At 37.1% G+C, this 15,232-nt stretch overlaps 1 protein-coding gene across 1 annotated transcript in view; it reads left to right on the plus strand.

The window, feature by feature from the left end:
- Positions 1-15,232, plus strand: part of LOC107100288 (lipoma HMGIC fusion partner-like 4 protein) — a 42,725-nt gene that overhangs the window by 1,544 nt on the left and 25,949 nt on the right. The gene's annotated exons all lie outside the window — the stretch shown is intronic.

The raw sequence follows: 15,232 nt of genomic DNA on the forward strand, positions 1-15,232 counted from the left end.
ATATATATATATATATATATATATATATATATATATATATATATATATATATAAACATTTTAGCCTATTAGTGTCACATTTGTACTCCTGTAACTACAAAAAAGGTTTTTGTAGCCTACATCACAAACATCCTGCAGGACTTAGATCTCAACAGTATCCAATGCAAAAGGTTTTTGAGGAGAGTATCAACTAAAAATGAGTATGGGAAATTAAGCTATTAATATTACATTAGCTTACTGGACTTAAACAGTAGTCCAGTAATCCAGTAAGTGGACAGGATAGTAAAAGGATGTGCTAGGCATTATGAAGACAAAAAACATATTTAATGGTATTTATAAGGCCACAGACATTTGTTTTTTTTTAGAAAAAAACAAAACGAAAACAAAACTAATGAAAATAGTGTTATGCGATTAAAGGAAGGAAATAGAGTTCCTTTACATACATGCATCAAAAGTTCTATTTCTAGCATTACAGGCTTTATAGAGGTAGATGTCTAAGGAATATATTTTGTAGACAAAATGTTTTTCTTTGAAACTTAAAGAAGTAGATTTCTTTGAAACAGATATGTCAAAATAATACATTTTGTATTATAAGGTTCAAAATATAGAGTTAGAAATATACATTCTGTATCAATAATTAAATTTTTAGCTATATGGCTTTAAAACTGTCCCTGATACTAGTTTGAAAATAAATATAATTCAATATTCTATATTTTAAAGATTTCTAACTCCAATCTTGATAATTTGGCCAATTATCATGGGAATATCATGAGAAAAAACAAAAAACTAAAACAGGATCAAAAGTTCCTCTGAATTCATTGGTATTATGTCAAAACAATGCGTTGGAGAATTATTGCATGTATTTCCATTTTGACTACTAATTAGACTGTCAGGATATTCCCTGAGTAGATGCATTTTAATGCTTCCTTGAACACACTGACATTAGGAACAGAGCTTGCGTTTCCCTCCAGCCACCCACACCTCCCGTTTTACCATTGATATTCTGAGGATACACCACTGCATCTCAAAAGCAAGCAAGCAGCAGCAGGATCATTGCTTTGTGCTGATGAAATGCAAATGGCATCAATCTCTTCATTTATACATCCATCCATCAGTCCATTTGTGTAGAGGATGTCCATGCAGGGAGGTGTGTTGTGCACAGTTCAGAGGAGATGTGAATTCCCTGCGATGGTGGCTGCTATTTCGAGGATGTTTCCGGGTTGATTGGATTACTGTTTTCAGGGAGGTTGTGTGTATTTTTTTTCTTCTCTCCCTCCACCCCTGTAGGTATAGATGACAGTTAGTAGAGAGATTATTGAGGACAAAGTGTAGCTTCCTGAACACACAAGGGATACACTGAGCAGTGCTGCCTTCATTGGAAAAGCAGAATAAGGTTGATGATAAAATATGGACACTTTGATAGCTCATCTCATATCTCTTTTGATTGCACAGTAGGATCCTTTTGAAGTAGTGCATTACTGGCAGCTGATATTGCGTTTGTGAGCCCAAAGAATGGCACGGCTGGGCAGCAGATGAACATTGAATAATTAGTTTGATCTTTTGGCTGTTTTTATGTGAGTGTTTTTTTCCTTTTATTTGTTTTTTTTTTTTTTTAAGGCTAGTCTGTGCTCCAAATTGTAAGGTTGGAGAATATTCACAAACATTTACATAGGCACATCTCGACTGAGCCTCCTGTGTACATCCGCGTTCCTCATAACCTGATCAGTGTGATAAATAGGCCAGGCAGAAAAGCGTGGGAGTCAGTTTTCTGTACAGAAACAGTCAGCATACTGAATGAGAGGGAGGGAGAGAGAGATCAGCACTTTTTTTCCTTCTGTATTGTTCTTTTCCTCATCCTCATCTGCCCACTCTGTCCTCTGTTCTGCCGAGTGCTTTGAAAGAGGTTTTGTTGCTCTACAATCAGCACGAATCGTCCAGGACCGCAGCGGTGAAGAGATTTTTTTTCACCTCCTCATATGTCTAAATGATGATGGCTTAAAATGAGATGCAGCTACCATATACCCTTTATTTAAAGTGTATCAATGGAAGAAAAAGAACCTTATACGACAGATGCCCATATTCTAAAAGGATTTATAGAAGAATCTTGATGATTTCCTGAATTCTACCTTTTTTTTTGCAGCCAATACCTCAGATTCACTCCCAAAAAAAGTTAAATTAAAGTAATTGAAAATCCTGGCTTATATTTGTATAAACATACTGTAAGAGACAGGGAATACTACCATAAGTTACAACCTTGAAACATGTATGAAATGAATAGCTGTAACAAAAACCTATGCTTGTAATTGACAGACTTACACAAAATACTGCATATTGTGTACAAAAATAAAGTAGTGTTACAAATAACAGGCAGATAAATGTTGTGGGTCTTTTTATTGAACCCTTTGCATCATTTCAAAGTAATCTCAATTATAAAATACTGTATAATTTAATCTCAACATAAATTCAGCTGTTCTGTCTCTGAAGGTTTATTGGAGATATTTAGTGAACTCTCAGCATTATAAAGACCAAACTAAACAGAATTTAGTTTAGCTTACAGAAAGGTTAGGATCTTAGCTCTCACCTCATAGAGCTGTGTTAATTTCATTGTTCAAAATAGTAAAGAGTATGGGAAATGCAGAGAAAATACAAAGAAACAAGAACCTTAAACATCCAGCCAGAGTCAGAAAATAATTGTTTAAGTAATAGAAAATAAACATGTTAGAGCTTTCTAGTTAAAAATGCACAAATCTCTGCTAAGACTTGGAGTTTGCAGATTTTTTTAAAGTGTTCTATATCAATTTAGCTTAAGTTAACCTGCTTTTCTAGAAGACAGGCAAAAGGGCTCTTGATATGCAAAGCTGATGGAGGCATACTCCAAACATCGTTTAACAAAGTTTGAAGGCCAAAAAAAAAATGCATCAAAACGCCGACAAAAACTGTGAACATTATTTATTCAACTTCAAATTTATGCTGTTGGTTTGTTGCATAATATTTGAATAAGAAGCGTTAGATTTTGTCTTCTTCATGTTTGAAAATATAAAAAAGTAAATGATTAGGTTTCTTAGCAATTCACTCTTTGTCCGATCAGAAATGTATTTCCCTTCTTAGATACCAGTAGATTTCCTGATGGGATGTTTATGAAACATCTGTTCTTTCCAAATTATTTACTGGAGTATAAAAAATTATCTGCAACTTTTGTTCCATACGCTCACTTATCATGAATGCAATAAATGCATGAATGGCATGATTGGGTTTAGAGTTGTGCTAGTGCTAGCCCTAATGCAGAGGAGGTATATCTGTTGCACTGTGGATTGAAGGATTCAGATCACAACTTAGATTCTGACTGATAGGGGAAACATTTGGACATTTGGAAAGCATTTATATTTCTATTGCTTTACTAGGATTGAGTAGGTTTTTACTGTTTTTTTTTGGTCTTGATGACTTTGTGAAAAGTGGATCAAATCTGAACGCTGCTGTCTATTTAAAAACCTTAATATTGCATTTTCATTTTCTTAGTAAGTTCTGAAAAAATATCAGATTCGATTTTGAATCTTTATAGGTTTTCATATTAAGTTTCAGAATTGTTACTTCTAACTAAACCTAGATCTTTTTTCCTAAAAAAAAAAAAAAAAAAACACTTCAACAGTTCTTCATAGATTTAATCAGACTTCAAAGTGTGTTATTCTTCACCCTGTGGATGCGTATGTAAGGTCTGCCAGACAGCTAAACACAGTTTAACACAATAGACTAGATAATTTAATCATCCATTTTGTCCGACAGGGTGTAGCAGCAGGTCTCCTGGCATAGGCCTGACTCAAAGTACAAGAGCAAATACTTTATGGCCGAATTTGAATTATCAGGGCCCTGGCTTGTGTTAAATTGATCCATTGTTGTGGGGTCATATATACATTATTCTTTTGGAAGTGCTTTGTATGTGACAGGACCTAGAAAATAAAACAGCAATTGTGTAATGTCACCATAGATTGTCTCACCTACTTACATTCATCCCAGGTGTGAGTTTAAGAAATGATGTGAACATCCATGCAGGACCCCGATTTCCTTAGCTAACCTTTTTGTAAAAGTGTGGGTGAGTAGTTCACCTCGCTGCAGAGATTAATGAGACTTATTGGTTTAGTAAAGTTTGAATAAAAGATGAGGACAAACTGGAAGCGGAGCCAAACACTGCCTGGGATGCAGGACTGTTGCCAGTGCAGATTGACACAGCACTTCTTGGCATCCATTAGCTGAAAACAGGCCAAAGTTGGCCTCTATATAAGATGAACTGACCAAATGTGAATGAGGCTAAAGCACTTGAAAATAACTTAAGGATGGCACACATGACTCCAAGCAATACATTGTGACTATGTATTTCAAAACAAAGGTTTTGGAATACAATAAAGTAATTTATGAGCCACAGAAATCATAGAAAGATGCACATTTTTATAGCATGTTACATAGCTATCATAATCCCAGAGAAAGTTGTACATTGTGACATTTATATCACTGTAGAGGATAACAGTTAATGCTAATACTGTAGCTGATCATTTATATAATAGCTCCACTATGACTTAACTTAGTGTCATAATTCTTGTTTTAGAAACTATCAAGTTAAACTTGCCATTCGAAACATGTCTTATATAAAATCCTAAATTTACACCTGCTTTCGTCACTATAATGTTCCGTGTTCCATTGTATTTAGAATTATTACTGTAAATTGTAATTCCAGCATCTGGGGTTGGAAATTCATCTTCCATTTACAGCTGCTTTCAAATTGCCAGTAGAACTCGCAATCTGCTCTCTTTAATAGTCCAGAACCAAACTAATTTGCACATCTTGCACATCATTTGCGCCGGCAACTTTAGCAGATCACCTGCAGCACACCCACTTACAGCAAGCAGACAGTTAATTTTTGTCAATGCAAAGTAGCGCTCTTTATTTCAAATCAGGCCCAAAGTGTTTGTTCACTAAAAAATTGAGCAAAAATATGGTTTAAAAACAGAAATTGAATATAATAAGCCAACAGGGTGTGATAATTTAATTGGAAGTCCTCTTTATGAACTGAAAAAGAAATCCATAAGATCATAATGCATTTAAGCCCCTTTAAGCAGCCTGGTGACCCTTAGAGCAATTAGGGTTTCTGACATTTCTTTCTATGAATCACAATATTGAGTAACTCTTTTGCTTTCAGAGGAGTGAAAAGATGCACAGATGTACAGGATTTGTATTTGATTTGTTAAACAGAATGTGATCTCCAGCAAATGGTACAGTTTTTTTTGGACAGTGACAACGCAATTATTTACATGCCACCAAAAATTGAAAAAAATATGCAATACTAGCATCACTTAATCTCAAGAAAGAGTATGCAGACGCTCTGTCTATGCGGATGAATATTAACTCAGCTAAGAATGCTAAATAATTGGAGCAACTCTACCTGGTTCTTCACAATACAAATTCTACTGTACATAACCTAAGTTGTCAATTTTTGCAAGGTTGAAAATACTAGAATTATTAGAACTCCTATGCCTAGGAAAGAAGAAAGCTAGAAACATAAGACTACAACATCTAGTCATGTTACTTTGTTGGCTTTTCCTCATTTCCTACATTACCATTATGTTTTGTTTATGGATGTTCAGTTTAGTGTTAAAAAAGATAAGAGTATTCTGACATCTTAGATGTTCCCATTTGACTAATTTAAATCAGTTTATTTATGTAGCACCAATCCACAACACATGTCATCACAAGGCCATAAATTATGAATTTTGACTTGAGGTACAGTGCTCTTGAGAGCTCATTAGTACTACAGGAGGTTTACATGGACATGGTTTTCAATGTTGTCTGTTAATGTGCACTAATGTGCATCTCTGCTCTAACACACCTAAATTTAGCTAAAGGCTCAATCCCTTCATTTAGATCAACAGAGGCATGATATTGAGCCACTCATTTGATTCAGGTGTGTTAAAAATAGGGTGCATCAAAAAGTTGCAGGATAGTAGCTCTTGAGGACTGGAATTGAGCACCCCTGTTGTAGAAGGAATAAAAATTAGAGATGGTAAAAGTTACAAACCTAGGTAAAAGTGCTCAAACAACTGGGCATGTATTTGTAAAGATAGAGAAAAGAGTGAAAGGTAGGGGAAGTTGATGGAACATAGCATCAATTTGTGACAGGTGAAAGCTTAGTGAAAGATAATGTTTAAAGATGGTATTGAAATCTGATAGATTCCTTACTCAAGACAAAAGAAAAAGTTCCAAAGCTTTCAGGGGCCACCTCACAGAAGGGCCATACCCCCAGAAGACCGACTGACTGCGAGACTGGTGCTCTAACTATGGTAATGAGGTTCTATTAGAGTCGGGAATCCCATCACAGGCCTCCTGTCTGATCTACAGCAGTTTTCTTACTGGGCAAAATGGGACATACACATGATCCTGTTTTTGTGGACTTCTGGTTGACCTTCAACTCCATCAACCCAGACATCCTCTGCCAGGAGCTGGCCTCCACCTGTCATTGGATAATCATAGCTTCCTAAGGAAGGTGAGGCTCGGAGGATTTTCTTCAACAGAAGAATCATCAGAACGCCCTCCACAAGGGAGTGCATTCTCTTCTCCTCCCTTTAAAAACTAAATGCATCCCAACTCAACCATATTGGAGACCCCTAAAGTCTACAGATGGGAAGACTAATTAGTCAGGTCAAGGACAATGACAAGGCTGCATACAGACATGAGGTATATCAACTGGTGCAGCAAGACCCTCCTGGCGCTTAACCTGCTCAAGACTGTGAAGATGATACTGAACTTCCGGAGAGTTTCCCTCAATGGCGTTTTCTTTCTATTATCAACCACATTGTTCTCACAACAAGACTGGTCTGCAGACTATCAGTCCAATTTGTGAAATTCATCACTGTTGTGTTATTTGGCTCATCCAGTAAAGAGGAGACACTTCTATATCTGCAGACCCCACGCATCCTGCACACATACTGTACGGGTACAGTTAAGAACTGTACTTTTCGGGTGGTGCCACAGAGACCTACTTGCCAAAAACAGAAACCACTAGACTAAATTCTTCCCATAAGAAGACCTTGACCACCTTAAAGCCAGAGTATTCAGCTTATTTACTGTAAAATGAAGTTTGCAGATTTGCGCTATTTAAACCGGTTATTAAATAAAGGAAAAACATGTCCAAATGCATCTTTTATTTTACTTCCTCTGACTTTAAGACTTAATGTCTTTTTACAATAAGCATGTAAATTACATATAAAATCCTTCTTTGTGCACACAAACTTGGGCAATAAAGCTTATTCAGATTGTACTACCCAGGTGTACAAAGACTGGTCAGTTCAAGGGTCCTGCAACTGTCGGGATAACGCTAGATGCCGGATACAGGCGATGGAAGAAGAAAAATACAATTTCTTTAAAGCTTTTCAACACTGAGTAATATTTAAGAGGTGGAAATATAAAGATAAATCTTAATGAAAGCAGAGAGCATTTGTTTTCAGCTCACCACCTCTGATACAAATTCTACAAAGACATGGCCATGGTATCTATTGAAAAGCTGCAAAGATCTATAGCTCAGGCAATGTGAATATAACAGAAGCTGTGGAACATTGAGGAGTTTTCATATAGTCTGAATAAGCCTCGGTTATAGTCTCTAGATGTACAAAGCTGTTGGAAACTTATGCCAAAACAGTATGAGTTTTGATCGGGTTTGGGTGAAGAGGGGAGGGGACTTTAAATTCACTATTTTCCCTTTACCTCACAACTGTGCTGTTTTTTTCACTATTTGCATTATTTTATAACATAAATCCCCAAAAGTTCAGGTAAGTGGGTATTGCATAACATGTGATAAAATGTGGGGAGTGTTGGTCTAATGGTTAGAGCAGTGTTCTTGTGCTCTGAAAAGGTTGCAAGTACAATACCTGGTTGGATCCTTATAGCCTGCACTCTGGGTCCCTGAGCCAAACCCTTAACCCCACACTGCTCCCCAGGCACAGCACAATGGCAGCCCACTGCTTCCCAAGGGGTTGAGTTAAACGCAGAGATATATTTCTCCTTTGTGAGATCCCACTGCTCCCCAGGCACCGCACAATGGCAGCCCACTGCTTCCCAAGGGGTTGAGTTAAACGCAGAGATATATTTCTCCTTTGTGAGATCAATGAAGTTCAATTATAAACTAACAATGAGTCCTTTTACCAGACACTTTAGTTATCTAAAACTGTGACATCAGACCGTTTTTCAGCCATTTTACTTGGCAATGTATCTCAATTGATGTATAGTTCATGTACAGTTCCGTAGTCAACTATATAAAGTATCAAGCTACCAAAAAACATTATGAACTTTAAACTTTTCCATATGAACTTTAGATCTAAAATGAGTAGTCTAGAACATAAAAAGAAACACCAGCAGTCATCTTAATAGCCTCAAAGCGAAGTAATAAACTGCACAATACTGTGAGGTCAGAAGGTAAGATATGAATAAAGAATGCTGAAAAACAAAAAGTGGATTTACTCAGAGGCATTACAAACTCAGTGGCTCCCTGTGAAAGGGTGGGTTCCTTCCTATTTTCCCTAGTTATGTCTCACCTCAGTGAGAAAATGAATAATGGGGTCGTTTTGCTCTCAGAATCCAGACTAGGCAGCATTTTCCCTCCCTCACATAAAGAGCAAAGATGGGGTGGATTTTTCTAAAGCACCTTGACTCTGTTAAGAACCTTGCTACTCCCACCTTTGGTATGATTTTGATTAATTCGGGAGAAAATGCTTCTGGGAAAGGTTCTGGAGCTTTCCATTGACTTTTAAACAAGTTGGACAAAAATGGATTTTATACTTAAATCTTTGAGGAATCTAAAAAAAAGGGTTTGGACTATTTAATCCCAATAGACCTTAATGGATATTTACCGACTTCCTTTTTGTCTAATGGTTTCTTTCTATTGCTCCATCAGATTTTAGCTACTTTAGCAAAGCTTGGTAACATGCCAACTATTGCAGCTTGATGGCTTCCTTTTTCCCTGCTCTCCTCCATCAGCTCACACATCCATCCTTCACGTCTGACCCTGTCTACTGCAATATTAAACAGAACTAAGCAGGACATGGGCTAAGGCACAAGAGAGTTGCCGTCTTGGGAGAATCGACCTGTCAGCGACTGTTCAGTCTTTGTACATCTAGGTGTGTGTGTGCGTGTGTGTGTGTGTAGGAAAGAGAAAATATGGAAGAAGGCAGTGAGAAAAAGTGAGAAATAAAAAAGACAATCTAGTAGATGAATGATGATTTGATGCCTGTTGGGGATTTTGGGACAGTTTATTTTTAGTGTAGTTCTTTTTGAATCCATTGATTTTATTGTGTGTCGGATATTTGTTGGGAGGGGTGGTTGTTTATTGTGGATTGGTTGGAGCTTTTCAACATGAATGGGTTACACCCTATACAAGTCACCAGCCCATCACAGATGGAGATGTTAAAGCTGCTGTTGCATTGTTGTCTAGTAACATGGCCTATATGGAAATGCTGTTCATGTTTTTTGCTTACCTTCTGTAACCTATATGAGTTATCTGTCACATAAGTGGGAATCCCATTACCTGCACACTGTATAAGTCCTTTGCCATGTTAGCCAATGACAGTATTGGAAGTACTGAAAATGAATCATTATCAATACTAAGTTTTGTCCTGCTATTGTTTGACACGAGGTAAACTGCAATTGACACATTGCCCTGATATTTGAGCTGCACTAATGTAAACCTCCACTCAATGCCACATATGTGTGGTAGACATGCTGATACCTGGAGATTGAATAAGTTATGCGGAACATTACATGCAAAGATGCTCAATATTTGCCTGGTACAGTGCGGATGCATATGCCATAGAAGTGCTAGACAATAGTATGGGAGTTGTATAATATTTTGGTTTAGCTTGTATGGCTTAACCCAAAGTTAAACAAAGCTGAAATTGTCACTATGCTTTTTATTTTGCCATGTGTGCTGCTTTAACTTTGATGTCTGAGGCTCACTTCTTTTGGGAACTTAGAGCTGAGCAATGCAGATTTTAAATGACGCGTTTTGGATGAACTGTAAAGTGCCTTGAGATGACTTGTGTTGTGAATTTGGCGCTATATAAATAAACTCAATTGAATTGAATTGAATTGCGCACATCTCGTAATGATATAATTCAACAGCAATTTTTTCAGGAGTGAAAACAAGACTTAAAATTTTCTTACCTCCAATGTGTTATTCAATTCAATTCAGTTTATTTATATAGCTCCAATTCACAACATGTCATCTCAAGGCAACTGTAAAAGCTGACCCTGTTCCAGGAAACACACAGCCAAGTAGATAAGCTCAGAGCCGGCTCCCATTTCAGAGGATGAAGAGAACACCTCCAGCCCGTAACATTCAGAGAAACAGGACTACACTGAAAAACATGCTGCTCACCACATCTATTAACAAAGGTGTTGATGGCAGCAGCACAGCTAATATTTCTCTCCAGAATGGTGTCACAGCCAGACGAGGCGAAGCTACTATGAGAAATAGCATAGAGAGCATAACGTTAGAGATTGAACTAACAGATTCTGTGAAGAGGGAGAATGGAGATAGAATGAAGCAGAATGATGAAATGGGAGCCCCTATGTCCTCCAAAAGTCTAAACCTATAGCAGCAAAACTATAGAGATAGCTCAGCATAACCTGACACACTCTAACTACAAGCTTCATCAAAAAGCCTAGCCTTAAACGTAGGCAGGGTGTCTGCCTCACAGACTGGTAGTTAGTTCCTTAGGAGAGGAGCCTGATAACTAAAAGACCTGCCTCCCATTCTATTTTTAGAAATTCTAGGAACCACTAGTAAACCTGCAGATTGAGAGCGAAGTGCTCTGTTAGGAACATAAGGAAAAATCAGATCTCTGATTTAAGACGGAGCTTGGCCATTTAAGGCTTTACTGTATGTATGAGAAGGAGGATTTTAAATTATATTCTTGATTTAACAAAAATGAAGAGAAGCCAGGATAGGAGAGATATGATCTCTGTTATTAATTGTCATCCGAAATCTGGCTGCAGCATTTTAGATCAACTGCAGGGTTTATAGAAGCAATATTATCCCTCAAAGGTGAGTGCTTAGTTGTTAATGTTAGCTCATGTATTTGTGTGTTTGTTCCTATGTGCTGCTACAACATTAAATGTTGTTGTTACCATATATTATTATTAGACATTCAAATCATTTTCTGACTTTTACATATTATTCTGAGAATAGATGCCAAACTGGCTGTGTGTTAAAACAACAGATGAGTGTGTTTCAACCAGTTTAATCTACACAGACATGGAATAATTTCACAACTTCCATTCAAGTCATAAGAATTATTAGGAAAAATATTCAAATCCAGGCCAAAAATCTTTTAGTTAAAAACTCTTGACTAAACTAGTTAAATTCAACTATGTAGCTACTATGTGCACATGAAAAGGCAAATTAATGAATCAATAGAATGAGGCAATGATATCACAGTATGCCATACACTTTATGTTTTAGAACCAATGTTATCTTGAAGAGTTTGGAATAATGTCAAATTAAGCCAATTTAAAATCCAAATCCAAGATTTAACTGAAACATTATTTGGTAAACTGATATGTTATATGTCTAATCAAAAATCAATAACCGTTTAGATAATAAATAATGTGATTGTTTCTATGGAAATGATTAGGCGTAGAGACCCTAGTAGCTTCTTTAGCTAGGTTTGGCTCATCAAGACATGGAGCTACAGTAGTATCTAGCAGATAAGAGGAGACTCATTTAAAAAGGACCATTTTGTCATATTTTGGAAAAAAGTGGGTCTGATGTGGGCGGAGCTACCCTATCCTTTCTTTGCCTGTAACAATGGCAGCTATATTTGCTGTGATCAGTGGGTAAAAAGTAGTTTGAATCTATTTTGAAGTGAGAAAGTCCACCTGAAAATCCAGATTACCATCCTGCCTTCAAATATTATTTCTGTTGGAGCCGCTCAGATCCCCTTACACTGTCAGAGCATGGTCACAAGGAATCCCATTCAACAGCAGCCAATGGCCCGGTCGCCTCCACGCAGTTTGCCGCGGTGGCTGGAAGGCGTTTTTCATGTTTGTAATCCAAACTACAGGCACCAGGATAATAAAAGCGAACATGTTTTGCTGTTAATTTAAGTGAATTTAGGCATTAATATTCTGTTTCAGAGAAGTTATCATACAGTAGTGCTCTGCATCATCAGCGATGTGTCCGTCTCCCTGCCAGCTCCCAGATCAGCGATTGTGTTGTGAATGTTCAAAAATATAGCTTGCTGGAACCGTTTTTTTTCAAGATGTCCTACAGCACCTTTAAAGTGTATTCAGGTCCATTCAGTTGAGCACAAGGACATTATAGGAAACAGTATGGATTATCTTTAATATTTCAGCCTTTGCAGTACACGTGGAAGTGATCTAATATTGCTCACTAGAAGTCTATTATTCCAGGCCCTTAGAGTTTGGTAGGAGTACAGCAAAATTTCTCTTTTTCCCTGGATCTTGCAAGCCGGGCAGCAATCTTCTGAAAACCTGAAGTTATCCTATTAACTATTGTTCTTTTATGTCCCGTCATTTTTATTAATCTCTTGAAAAAAAAAAAAAAAAGTTGACATATTAAACTCTTTTCACTTATGAGGAAAAAAATGAAATTCAAATACTTGACTCCATTACATAGCCTATAAACACCTTCTGTCAGCCTGAGGTGTTTTCATGTCCAGGCCTTTTGACCATGTAATGCAGTCGCAAAAGATTGAGAAGTGTTACTGCAATATTGCACTGATTAAGAATCATTAGGAGAAAATGCAGTTTATTGTTTTTCTGTTGCTGATTTGTTGTTTGGTTCTGTTTTTTTTATAATGAAATAAAAGAACAGCACATTGCTTAAAGGTTGTTATTTTTTTAAGATGGTATAAACAAAGTAAGAATGGGTGAAACAAATGAAAATATATTTCCATGCATGCAAATACACCCCAGAGTACTTTGTAGGTGTATTCAGAACTCTTTTCATGTGAGCACGTGAGTTGGCAGGTAAACATAAATTTAACAAGGCCAGAGATAAATTATGAATGAGGATTTGTTTTTTCTGACCTTTGGACTCTTTGCATTCTTTCTGCTCTAGCAAATGTGCTAACAGTTAAAACTGCTAACATACGTTTGCATATTCATAGAAAAAGCGTTTTTAATTTTGGTAGATGTTTGTGCTTCTGAGTATGGCTTTCCAGTAGCTCCTGTTAAATCAATGCTGCAGCAGCGTTTGGGTAGAAATGCAGAAAGATGCAGAGTTCCCCCCCAGGGGACATCCCCACCTCCTGCTCTCTCTGAGATTTCTGTCGGCTTTTCTCAACCAAACCTACATGTTTTAATTATCAGGCAGTTAATAAATAATTCCAAAGTCACCAGGGTGCTTCTAAAAATATCTGCACAGCTAAATAATGGAGTGTTTTGACCCATCTCTTCATTGTCATTTAGTCTAAATGTGAGTCTCTATCCATTTAAAATTCTAAACATGTTTACTTCTTGCCCATTTTTACAAATGCAAACATTAAATATGAAAATATTTCTGATCTTTTATAAGAGAAAGGGGTTTAGACACAGAAACAAACTGCCGACGTGGATGGATGCAAAGAAAAAAAGCATTAAACTAGTCTTTTTCTAAAGTAACCTGTGTCGGTGGTGATCCCTGTACCTGTAGAGGTAGGATTACATGGAGGCAAGTCAGACATGCTTTATCTGAACAGAGCAGTCCAAAACAAATCAAACTGAACATCTTCATAGCCATGGCAGAGAATGCTGCATTAACGGTTAACGGTCTACATTTTTATGAAAGATGGGGGCAGTGTTTGGTGCTGTTTTTTCCTCCTTGCTATGGGAACAAACTCCAGTCATAAATGTTTTGTGCTTTCAAATCAGAATACGTAGATGAAAAAAAAAAACATTTGCCAACTTGTAGACAAAAATGATTGAGAATACTCTGAGTACCAAAAAGATATTTGTATTTGTTAAAGTTTGATTTACACAACTTATATTAAAGCAAATCACTACATAAAAAAAAAATCTGCATTCAAGTTCCATAACTTGTGTGTGAGTTTCAGCTGAAAGTGATGCAAATGGTGACATCACAAGTGTAACCATCCAATCAGAAAACCGATACATTTTGCTGTTTGGGATTCATTTTACAGAGATTTTCTACATTATGTTTTGTTATTATTATTATTATTATTATTAATACTTTGTAGTTTACTGAGGTGCAGCTCTGGAAGGAGCCACGCTGACAGTCAAATCCATTTCTTTAATGAATCGTATATTTTGTTTTTATTTTTTATTTTTGCTGTCTTTATGTAAAATTTTAGCTTGTAAAAAACTTTTATCTTGTACATGTACATATTTTCCAAAAACTAAAAAAAAAAGAAACACACAAATGAGCACACAAATATACAATTAACAGACCTTTTGTATATCAATGTGCTAAAATCTATTCCGAGCTACATGTTCTGAATCACAAGCAAAGTAACAAAAATCTAAATAACCGAAAAGAAATATCCAGTAGGGAGGCCCAAAGCTAATGTCCATAGTTAAGGGGAAGGAAAACAGATCAACCGGTAAATCGAGAGCTATGCCATTTAGCTCAGCTCTCTCTTCACCACAACGGACGGATCCACCTGTTGATCTCCGCTCCATCTTCCAGTCATTCGTGAACAAGACCCCAAGATACTTAAACTCTTCAACAAGGGGCAGTACATTCTTCCAAACTCAGAAAAGGCCCTCTACCTTTTTCCGAGACCATGATCTCGGATTTCGAGGCACGGATCCTCATCCTGGCCACTTCACATTGTGAGAGCTGTAGATTACGCCCTGATAAAGCTAATAGAACCACATCATCTGCAAATAACAGATACGCAATCCTAAATCCACCAGAATGGATCCCCTCAACACATTGGTTGCACCTAGAAATTCTGTCAATAAAAGTAATGAACAGAATCAAAGACAAAAGACAACCTTGGTGGAGTCCAACTCTCACCGGAAACGAGACCGTCTTACTGCCAGCAATGCAGACCAGGCTCTGACACCGGTCATACAGATACCTTATTAAAGGCCTGGCACATCATACTCCAATAGCACCCCCAACAGGACCCCTCGAGGGACACAGTCAAATGCCTTCTTCAGATCCAAAAAACACATGTAGACTGGTTGGGCAAACTCCCATGCACCCTCCAGGATCCTAATGAGGGTTTAGA

This window comes from Cyprinodon variegatus, unplaced genomic scaffold (assembly GCF_000732505.1).
Source record: "Cyprinodon variegatus isolate N-32 unplaced genomic scaffold, C_variegatus-1.0 Scaffold955, whole genome shotgun sequence".
NCBI classification, from domain to species: domain Eukaryota; kingdom Metazoa; phylum Chordata; class Actinopteri; order Cyprinodontiformes; family Cyprinodontidae; genus Cyprinodon; species Cyprinodon variegatus.